We start from the raw sequence: 16230 nt of genomic DNA, 5'->3' as shown, positions 1-16230 counted from the left end.
TTCCACCTTTTTTTCCCTTCTCTTCCTCTTACTTTTTTTTCACGTTTTTTTACGTTTTTCTCCTTTTCGCCTCTTTTCTGGGCGTATTATTCTTCTTTTTCTTCTTTTTTTTCGTCTAATGCATACCCCATCAGTGCAGCAATGCTTATTCAATACCGCCAGCAGATGGAGACACTGGGGGATAATTTTCTAAGGATTTATACTGATTTTTCCTGTCTGAATTTGTCGCACAGAAAGTTGCAGGCCAAATATGTGTGACATTTCTGCGACTTTAGCTTCTAGAGCATTTTTACAACATTATACATAGGTGCTGAATACATAAAAAGCGACTGTTCAGCGACAGACAAGTCGCATCGGCTGAAAGTAGGCCAGAATGTCAGTCCATGTTGGAGCAGGTTTAGATACAGTCTAAAGCATAGATCTCAAAGTCTGTGCACAGAATTTAGCAAGGGCCTCGCACCTTCTGATGCATCAGGTAGGTGCACTATAGCATAGCCTAACCCTCTGTACTTTGGTCTATATTGATGCGGGACATAGACAGCCAGCTGATGACCAATCCATTAGTGCAATGGATGGCTGGAAGCATTTGTCTTTGCCTTTGCAATACCACAGAAGCAATGCATGGTCAATGTACAGCAATGACACACCTGTGTGAACAGCCAGGAGACCCCCCCATGTTATGTTACATAGTTACATAGTTAGTACGGTCGAAAAAAGACATATGTCCATCAAGTTCAACCAGGGAATTAAGGGGTAGGGGTGTGGCGCGATATTGGGGAAGGGATGAGATTTTATATTTCTTCATAAGCATTAATCTTATTTTGTCAATTAGGAACATTCAGCACCCACCCGCTATCAAGGCAGCTGCCTATCATGTCATGCCCTACCTGCACAGGTGTGCTGGCTACTCAAATGATCCAATTAAGGAGGCCATTTAGTCAGCAGCAGCAGAAGTCCTGTGCCTGGACGCTCCAACAGCGGCCAGACACAAGCAGAAGCAGCAGAAGCAGCAGCAGCACCACCTTTTGTTTTTTGGCTGCAGCAGCAGCAGCAGCAGCAGCAAGGCCCACAGGGCTGGCTAGCTGGCTAGCCAGCAAGCAGGTAGCAATGAAAGTAGGAATCTTTCTTTTTAACCCTGTAAGGGGGTGGTGCACTGTACCCGAAGATACTGCCATATCGGGTCAATGCATAGGGCGACGGAAGCAAGCTTCGAAATCGGCCCCCGTTCTCAAAAATCCATTTAATATATGGTCCCCAGATAGGGGACGTATCAGATATTAAACTGATAAGAACAGATACTACACTTGATCTTAGCCAAAAGGCCGAGAAGCGATAACCGTGAAAGGGGCGGGCCCAACAAGGTCCCCTTCATGGGCACTATCACTGCTTGCTGTCAGGGAGGCTGCCAGACAATTTTCCATGCACACTCTGGGCTGGGGGGCAGTCAACCACCAGTACACACAGCAGAACCTAAACCCATACCATTATTGCTAAGCAGCAAGACAGGGGCCCATTGCACTCCCACGGGGCCTTTTTAAATGCAATCCATAACCCGGATTTGCCAGGAACCCTTCTTACTCCTCCTACTTGCATGTGACACTGGGCTTAGGATCTGCATAGGAAACACACACACAAGCACACACCTACCTTTGTTGCCTGCAGATGCCTCCTTGGCTGTCCCCAAACGGTATCAAACCAACACCCACGGGAAGCTGTAAGCATAGAGGACATGCCTGCACCCCATTGGACTTACCTGTGTGGGTTAAATCCGGGTTATTTGACAACCTATGGCGGTGATGGTTCTGCTCAGGCAGAGCAGTGCTGATGCTCCTCATAAAGCTGTCGCTGCTGTGAAGGTTCTAGGTGACATCACAATCCCTATGGTTACATACACGACAAAGCTGGGTTGTTGTTGTTTACACTCTGCAAGGCCTGTGGAAGTGAGTGACATCATAGCACTGTAGTTCTGAGGGTTCTAGATGGATGCAACAATCTCCTGTTGCTTCTATGAAGGCCATAATAGACGACATCACCAAACAGCTCCATAGTCACATACACAGCAAAGGAGAGATGTTGTTTACACCTAGTGATGTCAGTGGTATTGAGTGACATCACAGCACAGTGCTAAGGCTCCTGGGCCTGGACACAGCAGCGGCTGCAATATCTCAACGGAGAATACGTTTATATATATGTGTGTGTGTGCGCGTATATATATATATATATATATATATATATATATATATATATATATTTCTCCGCCGAAATCACTTTTAAACCCATTTCCACCTTTTTTTCCCTTCTCTTCCTCTTACTTTTTTTTCACGTTTTTTTACGTTTTTCTCCTTTTCGCCTCTTTTCTGGGCGTATTATTCTTCTTTTTCTTCTTTTTTTTCGTCTAATGCATACCCCATCAGTGCAGCAATGCTTATTCAATACCGCCAGCAGATGGAGACACTGGGGGATAATTTTCTAAGGATTTATACTGATTTTTCCTGTCTGAATTTGTCGCACAGAAAGTTGCAGGCCAAATATGTGTGACATTTCTGCGACTTTAGCTTCTAGAGCATTTTTACAACATTATACATAGGTGCTGAATACATAAAAAGCGACTGTTCAGCGACAGACAAGTCGCATCGGCTGAAAGTAGGCCAGAATGTCAGTCCATGTTGGAGCAGGTTTAGATACAGTCTAAAGCATAGATCTCAAAGTCTGTGCACAGAATTTAGCAAGGGCCTCGCACCTTCTGATGCATCAGGTAGGTGCACTATAGCATAGCCTAACCCTCTGTACTTTGGTCTATATTGATGCGGGACATAGACAGCCAGCTGATGACCAATCCATTAGTGCAATGGATGGCTGGAAGCATTTGTCTTTGCCTTTGCAATACCACAGAAGCAATGCATGGTCAATGTACAGCAATGACACACCTGTGTGAACAGCCAGGAGACCCCCCCATGTTATGTTACATAGTTACATAGTTAGTACGGTCGAAAAAAGACATATGTCCATCAAGTTCAACCAGGGAATTAAGGGGTAGGGGTGTGGCGCGATATTGGGGAAGGGATGAGATTTTATATTTCTTCATAAGCATTAATCTTATTTTGTCAATTAGGAACATTCAGCACCCACCCGCTATCAAGGCAGCTGCCTATCATGTCATGCCCTACCTGCACAGGTGTGCTGGCTACTCAAATGATCCAATTAAGGAGGCCATTTAGTCAGCAGCAGCAGAAGTCCTGTGCCTGGACGCTCCAACAGCGGCCAGACACAAGCAGAAGCAGCAGAAGCAGCAGCAGCACCACCTTTTGTTTTTTGGCTGCAGCAGCAGCAGCAGCAGCAGCAGCAGCAAGGCCCACAGGGCTGGCTAGCTGGCTAGCCAGCAAGCAGGTAGCAATGAAAGTAGGAATCTTTCTTTTTAACCCTGTAAGGGGGTGGTGCACTGTACCCGAAGATACTGCCATATCGGGTCAATGCATAGGGCGACGGAAGCAAGCTTCGAAATCGGCCCCCGTTCTCAAAAATCCATTTAATATATGGTCCCCAGATAGGGGACGTATCAGATATTAAACTGATAAGAACAGATACTACACTTGATCTTAGCCAAAAGGCCGAGAAGCGATAACCGTGAAAGGGGCGGGCCCAACAAGGTCCCCTTCATGGGCACTATCACTGCTTGCTGTCAGGGAGGCTGCCAGACAATTTTCCATGCACACTCTGGGCTGGGGGGCAGTCAACCACCAGTACACACAGCAGAACCTAAACCCAAACCATTATTGCTAAGCAGCAAGACAGGGGCCCATTGCACTCCCACGGGGCCTTTTTAAATGCAATCCATAACCCGGATTTGCCAGGAACCCTTCTTACTCCTCCTACTTGCATGTGACACTGGGCTTAGGATCTGCATAGGAAACACACACACAAGCACACACCTACCTTTGTTGCCTGCAGATGCCTCCTTGGCTGTCCCCAAACGGTATCAAACCAACACCCACGGGAAGCTGTAAGCATAGAGGACATGCCTGCACCCCATTGGACTTACCTGTGTGGGTTAAATCCGGGTTATTTGACAACCTATGGCGGTGATGGTTCTGCTCAGGCAGAGCAGTGCTGATGCTCCTCATAAAGCTGTCGCTGCTGTGAAGGTTCTAGGTGACATCACAATCCCTATGGTTACATACACGACAAAGCTGGGTTGTTGTTGTTTACACTCTGCAAGGCCTGTGGAAGTGAGTGACATCATAGCACTGTAGTTCTGAGGGTTCTAGATGGATGCAACAATCTCCTGTTGCTTCTATGAAGGCCATAATAGACGACATCACCAAACAGCTCCATAGTCACATACACAGCAAAGGAGAGATGTTGTTTACACCTAGTGATGTCAGTGGTATTGAGTGACATCACAGCACAGTGCTAAGGCTCCTGGGCCTGGACACAGCAGCGGCTGCAATATCTCAACGGAGAATACGTTTATATATATGTGTGTGTGTGCGCGTATATATATATATATATATATATATATATATATATATATATATATATATATATTTCTCCGCGCCGAAATCACTTTTAAACCCATTTCCACCTTTTTTTCCCTTCTCTTCCTCTTACTTTTTTTTCACGTTTTTTTACGTTTTTCTCCTTTTCGCCTCTTTTCTGGGCGTATTATTCTTCTTTTTCTTCTTTTTTTTCGTCTAATGCATACCCCATCAGTGCAGCAATGCTTATTCAATACCGCCAGCAGATGGAGACACTGGGGGATAATTTTCTAAGGATTTATACTGATTTTTCCTGTCTGAATTTGTCGCACAGAAAGTTGCAGGCCAAATATGTGTGACATTTCTGCGACTTTAGCTTCTAGAGCATTTTTACAACATTATACATAGGTGCTGAATACATAAAAAGCGACTGTTCAGCGACAGACAAGTCGCATCGGCTGAAAGTAGGCCAGAATGTCAGTCCATGTTGGAGCAGGTTTAGATACAGTCTAAAGCATAGATCTCAAAGTCTGTGCACAGAATTTAGCAAGGGCCTCGCACCTTCTGATGCATCAGGTAGGTGCACTATAGCATAGCCTAACCCTCTGTACTTTGGTCTATATTGATGCGGGACATAGACAGCCAGCTGATGACCAATCCATTAGTGCAATGGATGGCTGGAAGCATTTGTCTTTGCCTTTGCAATACCACAGAAGCAATGCATGGTCAATGTACAGCAATGACACACCTGTGTGAACAGCCAGGAGACCCCCCCATGTTATGTTACATAGTTACATAGTTAGTACGGTCGAAAAAAGACATATGTCCATCAAGTTCAACCAGGGAATTAAGGGGTAGGGGTGTGGCGCGATATTGGGGAAGGGATGAGATTTTATATTTCTTCATAAGCATTAATCTTATTTTGTCAATTAGGAACATTCAGCACCCACCCGCTATCAAGGCAGCTGCCTATCATGTCATGCCCTACCTGCACAGGTGTGCTGGCTACTCAAATGATCCAATTAAGGAGGCCATTTAGTCAGCAGCAGCAGAAGTCCTGTGCCTGGACGCTCCAACAGCGGCCAGACACAAGCAGAAGCAGCAGAAGCAGCAGCAGCACCACCTTTTGTTTTTTGGCTGCAGCAGCAGCAGCAGCAGCAGCAAGGCCCACAGGGCTGGCTAGCTGGCTAGCCAGCAAGCAGGTAGCAATGAAAGTAGGAATCTTTCTTTTTAACCCTGTAAGGGGGTGGTGCACTGTACCCGAAGATACTGCCATATCGGGTCAATGCATAGGGCGACGGAAGCAAGCTTCGAAATCGGCCCCCGTTCTCAAAAATCCATTTAATATATGGTCCCCAGATAGGGGACGTATCAGATATTAAACTGATAAGAACAGATACTACACTTGATCTTAGCCAAAAGGCCGAGAAGCGATAACCGTGAAAGGGGCGGGCCCAACAAGGTCCCCTTCATGGGCACTATCACTGCTTGCTGTCAGGGAGGCTGCCAGACAATTTTCCATGCACACTCTGGGCTGGGGGGCAGTCAACCACCAGTACACACAGCAGAACCTAAACCCATACCATTATTGCTAAGCAGCAAGACAGGGGCCCATTGCACTCCCACGGGGCCTTTTTAAATGCAATCCATAACCCGGATTTGCCAGGAAGCCTTCTTACTCCTCCTACTTGCATGTGACACTGGGCTTAGGATCTGCATAGGAAACACACACACAAGCACACACCTACCTTTGTTGCCTGCAGATGCCTCCTTGGCTGTCCCCAAACGGTATCAAACCAACACCCACGGGAAGCTGTAAGCATAGAGGACATGCCTGCACCCCATTGGACTTACCTGTGTGGGTTAAATCCGGGTTATTTCACAACCTATGGCGGTGATGGTTCTGCTCAGGCAGAGCAGTGCTGATGCTCCTCATAAAGCTGTCGCTGCTGTGAAGGTTCTAGGTGACATCACAATCCCTATGGTTACATACACGACAAAGCTGGGTTGTTGTTGTTTACACTCTGCAAGGCCTGTGGAAGTGAGTGACATCATAGCACTGTAGTTCTGAGGGTTCTAGATGGATGCAACAATCTCCTGTTGCTTCTATGAAGGCCATAATAGACGACATCACCAAACAGCTCCATAGTCACATACACAGCAAAGGAGAGATGTTGTTTACACCTAGTGATGTCAGTGGTATTGAGTGACATCACAGCACAGTGCTAAGGCTCCTGGGCCTGGACACAGCAGCGGCTGCAATATCTCAACGGAGAATACGTTTATATATATGTGTGTGTGTGCGCGTATATATATATATATATATATATATATATATATATATATATATATTTCTCCGCCGAAATCACTTTTAAACCCATTTCCACCTTTTTTTCCCTTCTCTTCCTCTTACTTTTTTTTCACGTTTTTTTACGTTTTTCTCCTTTTCGCCTCTTTTCTGGGCGTATTATTCTTCTTTTTCTTCTTTTTTTTCGTCTAATGCATACCCCATCAGTGCAGCAATGCTTATTCAATACCGCCAGCAGATGGAGACACTGGGGGATAATTTTCTAAGGATTTATACTGATTTTTCCTGTCTGAATTTGTCGCACAGAAAGTTGCAGGCCAAATATGTGTGACATTTCTGCAACTTTAGCTTCTAGAGCATTTTTACAACATTATACATAGGTGCTGAATACATAAAAAGCGACTGTTCAGCGACAGACAAGTCGCATCGGCTGAAAGTAGGCCAGAATGTCAGTCCATGTTGGAGCAGGTTTAGATACAGTCTAAAGCATAGATCTCAAAGTCTGTGCACAGAATTTAGCAAGGGCCTCGCACCTTCTGATGCATCAGGTAGGTGCACTATAGCATAGCCTAACCCTCTGTACTTTGGTCTATATTGATGCGGGACATAGACAGCCAGCTGATGACCAATCCATTAGTGCAATGGATGGCTGGAAGCATTTGTCTTTGCCTTTGCAATACCACAGAAGCAATGCATGGTCAATGTACAGCAATGACACACCTGTGTGAACAGCCAGGAGACCCCCCCATGTTATGTTACATAGTTACATAGTTAGTACGGTCGAAAAAAGACATATGTCCATCAAGTTCAACCAGGGAATTAAGGGGTAGGGGTGTGGCGCGATATTGGGGAAGGGATGAGATTTTATATTTCTTCATAAGCATTAATCTTATTTTGTCAATTAGGAACATTCAGCACCCACCCGCTATCAAGGCAGCTGCCTATCATGTCATGCCCTACCTGCACAGGTGTGCTGGCTACTCAAATGATCCAATTAAGGAGGCCATTTAGTCAGCAGCAGCAGAAGTCCTGTGCCTGGACGCTCCAACAGCGGCCAGACACAAGCAGAAGCAGCAGAAGCAGCAGCAGCACCACCTTTTGTTTTTTGGCTGCAGCAGCAGCAGCAGCAGCAGCAAGGCCCACAGGGCTGGCTAGCTGGCTAGCCAGCAAGCAGGTAGCAATGAAAGTAGGAATCTTTCTTTTTAACCCTGTAAGGGGGTGGTGCACTGTACCCGAAGATACTGCCATATCGGGTCAATGCATAGGGCGACGGAAGCAAGCTTCGAAATCGGCCCCCGTTCTCAAAAATCCATTTAATATATGGTCCCCAGATAGGGGACGTATCAGATATTAAACTGATAAGAACAGATACTACACTTGATCTTAGCCAAAAGGCCGAGAAGCGATAACCGTGAAAGGGGCGGGCCCAACAAGGTCCCCTTCATGGGCACTATCACTGCTTGCTGTCAGGGAGGCTGCCAGACAATTTTCCATGCACACTCTGGGCTGGGGGGCAGTCAACCACCAGTACACACAGCAGAACCTAAACCCATACCATTATTGCTAAGCAGCAAGACAGGGGCCCATTGCACTCCCACGGGGCCTTTTTAAATGCAATCCATAACCCGGATTTGCCAGGAACCCTTCTTACTCCTCCTACTTGCATGTGACACTGGGCTTAGGATCTGCATAGGAAACACACACACAAGCACACACCTACCTTTGTTGCCTGCAGATGCCTCCTTGGCTGTCCCCAAACGGTATCAAACCAACACCCACGGGAAGCTGTAAGCATAGAGGACATGCCTGCACCCCATTGGACTTACCTGTGTGGGTTAAATCCGGGTTATTTCACAACCTATGGCGGTGATGGTTCTGCTCAGGCAGAGCAGTGCTGATGCTCCTCATAAAGCTGTCGCTGCTGTGAAGGTTCTAGGTGACATCACAATCCCTATGGTTACATACACGACAAAGCTGGGTTGTTGTTGTTTACACTCTGCAAGGCCTGTGGAAGTGAGTGACATCATAGCACTGTAGTTCTGAGGGTTCTAGATGGATGCAACAATCTCCTGTTGCTTCTATGAAGGCCATAATAGACGACATCACCAAACAGCTCCATAGTCACATACACAGCAAAGGAGAGATGTTGTTTACACCTAGTGATGTCAGTGGTATTGAGTGACATCACAGCACAGTGCTAAGGCTCCTGGGCCTGGACACAGCAGCGGCTGCAATATCTCAACGGAGAATACGTTTATATATATGTGTGTGTGTGCGCGTATATATATATATATATATATATATATATATATATATTTCTCCGCCGAAATCACTTTTAAACCCATTTCCACCTTTTTTTCCCTTCTCTTCCTCTTACTTTTTTTTCACGTTTTTTTACGTTTTTCTCCTTTTCGCCTCTTTTCTGGGCGTATTATTCTTCTTTTTCTTCTTTTTTTTCGTCTAATGCATACCCCATCAGTGCAGCAATGCTTATTCAATACCGCCAGCAGATGGAGACACTGGGGGATAATTTTCTAAGGATTTATACTGATTTTTCCTGTCTGAATTTGTCGCACAGAAAGTTGCAGGCCAAATATGTGTGACATTTCTGCGACTTTAGCTTCTAGAGCATTTTTACAACATTATACATAGGTGCTGCATACATAAAAAGCGACTGTTCAGCGACAGACAAGTCGCATCGGCTGAAAGTAGGCCAGAATGTCAGTCCATGTTGGAGCAGGTTTAGATACAGTCTAAAGCATAGATCTCAAAGTCTGTGCACAGAATTTAGCAAGGGCCTCGCACCTTCTGATGCATCAGGTAGGTGCACTATAGCATAGCCTAACCCTCTGTACTTTGGTCTATATTGATGCGGGACATAGACAGCCAGCTGATGACCAATCCATTAGTGCAATGGATGGCTGGAAGCATTTGTCTTTGCCTTTGCAATACCACAGAAGCAATGCATGGTCAATGTACAGCAATGACACACCTGTGTGAACAGCCAGGAGACCCCCCCATGTTATGTTACATAGTTACATAGTTAGTACGGTCGAAAAAAGACATATGTCCATCAAGTTCAACCAGGGAATTAAGGGGTAGGGGTGTGGCGCGATATTGGGGAAGGGATGAGATTTTATATTTCTTCATAAGCATTAATCTTATTTTGTCAATTAGGAACATTCAGCACCCACCCGCTATCAAGGCAGCTGCCTATCATGTCATGCCCTACCTGCACAGGTGTGCTGGCTACTCAAATGATCCAATTAAGGAGGCCATTTAGTCAGCAGCAGCAGAAGTCCTGTGCCTGGACGCTCCAACAGCGGCCAGACACAAGCAGAAGCAGCAGAAGCAGCAGCAGCACCACCTTTTGTTTTTTGGCTGCAGCAGCAGCAGCAGCAGCAGCAAGGCCCACAGGGCTGGCTAGCTGGCTAGCCAGCAAGCAGGTAGCAATGAAAGTAGGAATCTTTCTTTTTAACCCTGTAAGGGGGTGGTGCACTGTACCCGAAGATACTGCCATATCGGGTCAATGCATAGGGCGACGGAAGCAAGCTTCGAAATCGGCCCCCGTTCTCAAAAATCCATTTAATATATGGTCCCCAGATAGGGGACGTATCAGATATTAAACTGATAAGAACAGATACTACACTTGATCTTAGCCAAAAGGCCGAGAAGCGATAACCGTGAAAGGGGCGGGCCCAACAAGGTCCCCTTCATGGGCACTATCACTGCTTGCTGTCAGGGAGGCTGCCAGACAATTTTCCATGCACACTCTGGGCTGGGGGGCAGTCAACCACCAGTACACACAGCAGAACCTAAACCCATACCATTATTGCTAAGCAGCAAGACAGGGGCCCATTGCACTCCCACGGGGCCTTTTTAAATGCAATCCATAACCCGGATTTGCCAGGAACCCTTCTTACTCCTCCTACTTGCATGTGACACTGGGCTTAGGATCTGCATAGGAAACACACACACAAGCACACACCTACCTTTGTTGCCTGCAGATGCCTCCTTGGCTGTCCCCAAACGGTATCAAACCAACACCCACGGGAAGCTGTAAGCATAGAGGACATGCCTGCACCCCATTGGACTTACCTGTGTGGGTTAAATCCGGGTTATTTGACAACCTATGGCGGTGATGGTTCTGCTCAGGCAGAGCAGTGCTGATGCTCCTCATAAAGCTGTCGCTGCTGTGAAGGTTCTAGGTGACATCACAATCCCTATGGTTACATACACGACAAAGCTGGGTTGTTGTTGTTTACACTCTGCAAGGCCTGTGGAAGTGAGTGACATCATAGCACTGTAGTTCTGAGGGTTCTAGATGGATGCAACAATCTCCTGTTGCTTCTATGAAGGCCATAATAGACGACATCACCAAACAGCTCCATAGTCACATACACAGCAAAGGAGAGATGTTGTTTACACCTAGTGATGTCAGTGGTATTGAGTGACATCACAGCACAGTGCTAAGGCTCCTGGGCCTGGACACAGCAGCGGCTGCAATATCTCAACGGAGAATACGTTTATATATATGTGTGTGTGTGCGCGTATATATATATATATATATATATATATATATATATATATATATATATATTTCTCCGCCGAAATCACTTTTAAACCCATTTCCACCTTTTTTTCCCTTCTCTTCCTCTTACTTTTTTTTCACGTTTTTTTACGTTTTTCTCCTTTTCGCCTCTTTTCTGGGCGTATTATTCTTCTTTTTCTTCTTTTTTTTCGTCTAATGCATACCCCATCAGTGCAGCAATGCTTATTCAATACCGCCAGCAGATGGAGACACTGGGGGATAATTTTCTAAGGATTTATACTGATTTTTCCTGTCTGAATTTGTCGCACAGAAAGTTGCAGGCCAAATATGTGTGACATTTCTGCGACTTTAGCTTCTAGAGCATTTTTACAACATTATACATAGGTGCTGAATACATAAAAAGCGACTGTTCAGCGACAGACAAGTCGCATCGGCTGAAAGTAGGCCAGAATGTCAGTCCATGTTGGAGCAGGTTTAGATACAGTCTAAAGCATAGATCTCAAAGTCTGTGCACAGAATTTAGCAAGGGCCTCGCACCTTCTGATGCATCAGGTAGGTGCACTATAGCATAGCCTAACCCTCTGTACTTTGGTCTATATTGATGCGGGACATAGACAGCCAGCTGATGACCAATCCATTAGTGCAATGGATGGCTGGAAGCATTTGTCTTTGCCTTTGCAATACCACAGAAGCAATGTGCATGGTCAATGTACAGCAATGACACACCTGTGTGAACAGCCAGGAGACCCCCCCATGTTATGTTACATAGTTACATAGTTAGTACGGTCGAAAAAAGACATATGTCCATCAAGTTCAACCAGGGAATTAAGGGGTAGGGGTGTGGCGCGATATTGGGGAAGGGATGAGATTTTATATTTCTTCATAAGCATTAATCTTATTTTGTCAATTAGGAACATTCAGCACCCACCCGCTATCAAGGCAGCTGCCTATCATGTCATGCCCTACCTGCACAGGTGTGCTGGCTACTCAAATGATCCAATTAAGGAGGCCATTTAGTCAGCAGCAGCAGAAGTCCTGTGCCTGGACGCTCCAACAGCGGCCAGACACAAGCAGAAGCAGCAGAAGCAGCAGCAGCACCACCTTTTGTTTTTTGGCTGCAGCAGCAGCAGCAGCAGCAGCAAGGCCCACAGGGCTGGCTAGCTGGCTAGCCAGCAAGCAGGTAGCAATGAAAGTAGGAATCTTTCTTTTTAACCCTGTAAGGGGGTGGTGCACTGTACCCGAAGATACTGCCATATCGGGTCAATGCATAGGGCGACGGAAGCAAGCTTCGAAATCGGCCCCCGTTCTCAAAAATCCATTTAATATATGGTCCCCAGATAGGGGACGTATCAGATATTAAACTGATAAGAACAGATACTACACTTGATCTTAGCCAAAAGGCCGAGAAGCGATAACCGTGAAAGGGGCGGGCCCAACAAGGTCCCCTTCATGGGCACTATCACTGCTTGCTGTCAGGGAGGCTGCCAGACAATTTTCCATGCACACTCTGGGCTGGGGGGCAGTCAACCACCAGTACACACAGCAGAACCTAAACCCATACCATTATTGCTAAGCAGCAAGACAGGGGCCCATTGCACTCCCACGGGGCCTTTTTAAATGCAATCCATAACCCGGATTTGCCAGGAACCCTTCTTACTCCTCCTACTTGCATGTGACACTGGGCTTAGGATCTGCATAGGAAACACACACACAAGCACACACCTACCTTTGTTGCCTGCAGATGCCTCCTTGGCTGTCCCCAAACGGTATCAAACCAACACCCACGGGAAGCTGTAAGCATAGAGGACATGCCTGCACCCCATTGGACTTACCTGTGTGGGTTAAATCCGGGTTATTTGACAACCTATGGCGGTGATGGTTCTGCTCAGGCAGAGCAGTGCTGATGCTCCTCATAAAGCTGTCGCTGCTGTGAAGGTTCTAGGTGACATCACAATCCCTATGGTTACATACACGACAAAGCTGGGTTGTTGTTGTTTACACTCTGCAAGGCCTGTGGAAGTGAGTGACATCATAGCACTGTAGTTCTGAGGGTTCTAGATGGATGCAACAATCTCCTGTTGCTTCTATGAAGGCCATAATAGACGACATCACCAAACAGCTCCATAGTCACATACACAGCAAAGGAGAGATGTTGTTTACACCTAGTGATGTCAGTGGTATTGAGTGACATCACAGCACAGTGCTAAGGCTCCTGGGCCTGGACACAGCAGCGGCTGCAATATCTCAACGGAGAATACGTTTATATATATGTGTGTGTGTGTGCGCGTATATATATATATATATATATATATATATATATATATATATATATATTTCTCCGCCGAAATCACTTTTAAACCCATTTCCACCTTTTTTTCCCTTCTCTTCCTCTTACTTTTTTTTCACGTTTTTTTACGTTTTTCTCCTTTTCGCCTCTTTTCTGGGCGTATTATTCTTCTTTTTCTTCTTTTTTTTCGTCTAATGCATACCCCATCAGTGCAGCAATGCTTATTCAATACCGCCAGCAGATGGAGACACTGGGGGATAATTTTCTAAGGATTTATACTGATTTTTCCTGTCTGAATTTGTCGCACAGAAAGTTGCAGGCCAAATATGTGTGACATTTCTGCGACTTTAGCTTCTAGAGCATTTTTACAACATTATACATAGGTGCTGAATACATAAAAAGCGACTGTTCAGCGACAGACAAGTCGCATCGGCTGAAAGTAGGCCAGAATGTCAGTCCATGTTGGAGCAGGTTTAGATACAGTCTAAAGCATAGATCTCAAAGTCTGTGCACAGAATTTAGCAAGGGCCTCGCACCTTCTGATGCATCAGGTAGGTGCACTATAGCATAGCCTAACCCTCTGTACTTTGGTCTATATTGATGCGGGACATAGACAGCCAGCTGATGACCAATCCATTAGTGCAATGGATGGCTGGAAGCATTTGTCTTTGCCTTTGCAATACCACAGAAGCAATGCATGGTCAATGTACAGCAATGACACACCTGTGTGAACAGCCAGGAGACCCCCCCATGTTATGTTACATAGTTACATAGTTAGTACGGTCGAAAAAAGACATATGTCCATCAAGTTCAACCAGGGAATTAAGGGGTAGGGGTGTGGCGCGATATTGGGGAAGGGATGAGATTTTATATTTCTTCATAAGCATTAATCTTATTTTGTCAATTAGGAACATTCAGCACCCACCCGCTATCAAGGCAGCTGCCTATCATGTCATGCCCTACCTGCACAGGTGTGCTGGCTACTCAAATGATCCAATTAAGGAGGCCATTTAGTCAGCAGCAGCAGAAGTCCTGTGCCTGGACGCTCCAACAGCGGCCAGACACAAGCAGAAGCAGCAGAAGCAGCAGCAGCACCACCTTTTGTTTTTTGGCTGCAGCAGCAGCAGCAGCAGCAGCAAGGCCCACAGGGCTGGCTAGCTGGCTAGCCAGCAAGCAGGTAGCAATGAAAGTAGGAATCTTTCTTTTTAACCCTGTAAGGGGGTGGTGCACTGTACCCGAAGATACTGCCATATCGGGTCAATGCATAGGGCGACGGAAGCAAGCTTCGAAATCGGCCCCCGTTCTCAAAAATCCATTTAATATATGGTCCCCAGATAGGGGACGTATCAGATATTAAACTGATAAGAACAGATACTACACTTGATCTTAGCCAAAAGGCCGAGAAGCGATAACCGTGAAAGGGGCGGGCCCAACAAGGTCCCCTTCATGGGCACTATCACTGCTTGCTGTCAGGGAGGCTGCCAGACAATTTTCCATGCACACTCTGGGCTGGGGGGCAGTCAACCACCAGTACACACAGCAGAACCTAAACCCATACCATTATTGCTAAGCAGCAAGACAGGGGCCCATTGCACTCCCACGGGGCCTTTTTAAATGCAATCCATAACCCGGATTTGCCAGGAACCCTTCTTACTCCTCCTACTTGCATGTGACACTGGGCTTAGGATCTGCATAGGAAACACACACACAAGCACACACCTACCTTTGTTGCCTGCAGATGCCTCCTTGGCTGTCCCCAAACGGTATCAAACCAACACCCACGGGAAGCTGTAAGCATAGAGGACATGCCTGCACCCCATTGGACTTACCTGTGTGGGTTAAATCCGGGTTATTTGACAACCTATGGCGGTGATGGTTCTGCTCAGGCAGAGCAGTGCTGATGCTCCTCATAAAGCTGTCGCTGCTGTGAAGGTTCTAGGTGACATCACAATCCCTATGGTTACATACACGACAAAGCTGGGTTGTTGTTGTTTACACTCTGCAAGGCCTGTGGAAGTGAGTGACATCATAGCACTGTAGTTCTGAGGGTTCTAGATGGATGCAACAATCTCCTGTTGCTTCTATGAAGGCCATAATAGACGACATCACCAAACAGCTCCATAGTCACATACACAGCAAAGGAGAGATGTTGTTTACACCTAGTGATGTCAGTGGTATTGAGTGACATCACAGCACAGTGCTAAGGCTCCTGGGCCTGGACACAGCAGCGGCTGCAATATCTCAACGGAGAATACGTTTATATATATGTGTGTGTGTGCGCGTATATATATATATATATATATATATATATATATATATATATATATATATTTCTCCGCCGAAATCACTTTTAAACCCATTTCCACCTTTTTTTCCCTTCTCTTCCTCTTACTTTTTTTTCACGTTTTTTTACGTTTTTCTCCTTTTCGCCTCTTTTCTGGGCGTATTATTCTTCTTTTTCTTCTTTTTTTTCGTCTAATGCATACCCCATCAGTGCAGCAATGCTTATTCAATACCGCCAGCAGATGGAGACACTGGGGGATAATTTTCTAAGGATTTATACTGATTTTTCCTGTCTGAATTTGTCGCACAGAAAGTTGCAGGCCAA

The 16230-nt window shown here is 45.9% G+C and overlaps 7 non-coding genes across 7 annotated transcripts; all 7 read right to left on the bottom strand.

Moving 5' to 3' along the window:
* Positions 1-1143: 1143 nt before the first annotated feature.
* On the bottom strand, positions 1144-1334 carry LOC130342828 (U2 spliceosomal RNA). Its single transcript, XR_008882304.1, has one exon. It is a non-coding gene; the product is annotated as a U2 spliceosomal RNA (small nuclear RNA).
* A 2095-nt stretch (positions 1335-3429) lies between these two features.
* Positions 3430-3620, bottom strand: LOC130342827 (U2 spliceosomal RNA). Its single transcript, XR_008882303.1, has one exon. It is a non-coding gene; the product is annotated as a U2 spliceosomal RNA (small nuclear RNA).
* A 2099-nt stretch (positions 3621-5719) lies between these two features.
* LOC130342826 (U2 spliceosomal RNA) lies at positions 5720-5910 on the bottom strand. The gene has a single exon (XR_008882302.1). It is a non-coding gene; the product is annotated as a U2 spliceosomal RNA (small nuclear RNA).
* Positions 5911-7999: 2089 nt separating this feature from the next.
* On the bottom strand, positions 8000-8190 carry LOC130342824 (U2 spliceosomal RNA). Its single transcript, XR_008882301.1, has one exon. It is a non-coding gene; the product is annotated as a U2 spliceosomal RNA (small nuclear RNA).
* A 2081-nt stretch (positions 8191-10271) lies between these two features.
* Positions 10272-10462, bottom strand: LOC130342823 (U2 spliceosomal RNA). Its single transcript, XR_008882300.1, has one exon. It is a non-coding gene; the product is annotated as a U2 spliceosomal RNA (small nuclear RNA).
* Positions 10463-12557: 2095 nt separating this feature from the next.
* On the bottom strand, positions 12558-12748 carry LOC130342822 (U2 spliceosomal RNA). Its single transcript, XR_008882299.1, has one exon. It is a non-coding gene; the product is annotated as a U2 spliceosomal RNA (small nuclear RNA).
* Positions 12749-14841: 2093 nt separating this feature from the next.
* LOC130342819 (U2 spliceosomal RNA) lies at positions 14842-15032 on the bottom strand. Its single transcript, XR_008882296.1, has one exon. It is a non-coding gene; the product is annotated as a U2 spliceosomal RNA (small nuclear RNA).
* Positions 15033-16230: the final 1198 nt, after the last annotated feature.

This window comes from Hyla sarda, unplaced genomic scaffold, assembly GCF_029499605.1.
Source record: "Hyla sarda isolate aHylSar1 unplaced genomic scaffold, aHylSar1.hap1 scaffold_659, whole genome shotgun sequence".
Lineage (NCBI taxonomy): Eukaryota > Metazoa > Chordata > Amphibia > Anura > Hylidae > Hyla > Hyla sarda.
The sequence above is the reverse complement of the archived record's forward strand: the minus strand, read 5'-3'. Positions and strand labels throughout refer to the sequence as shown.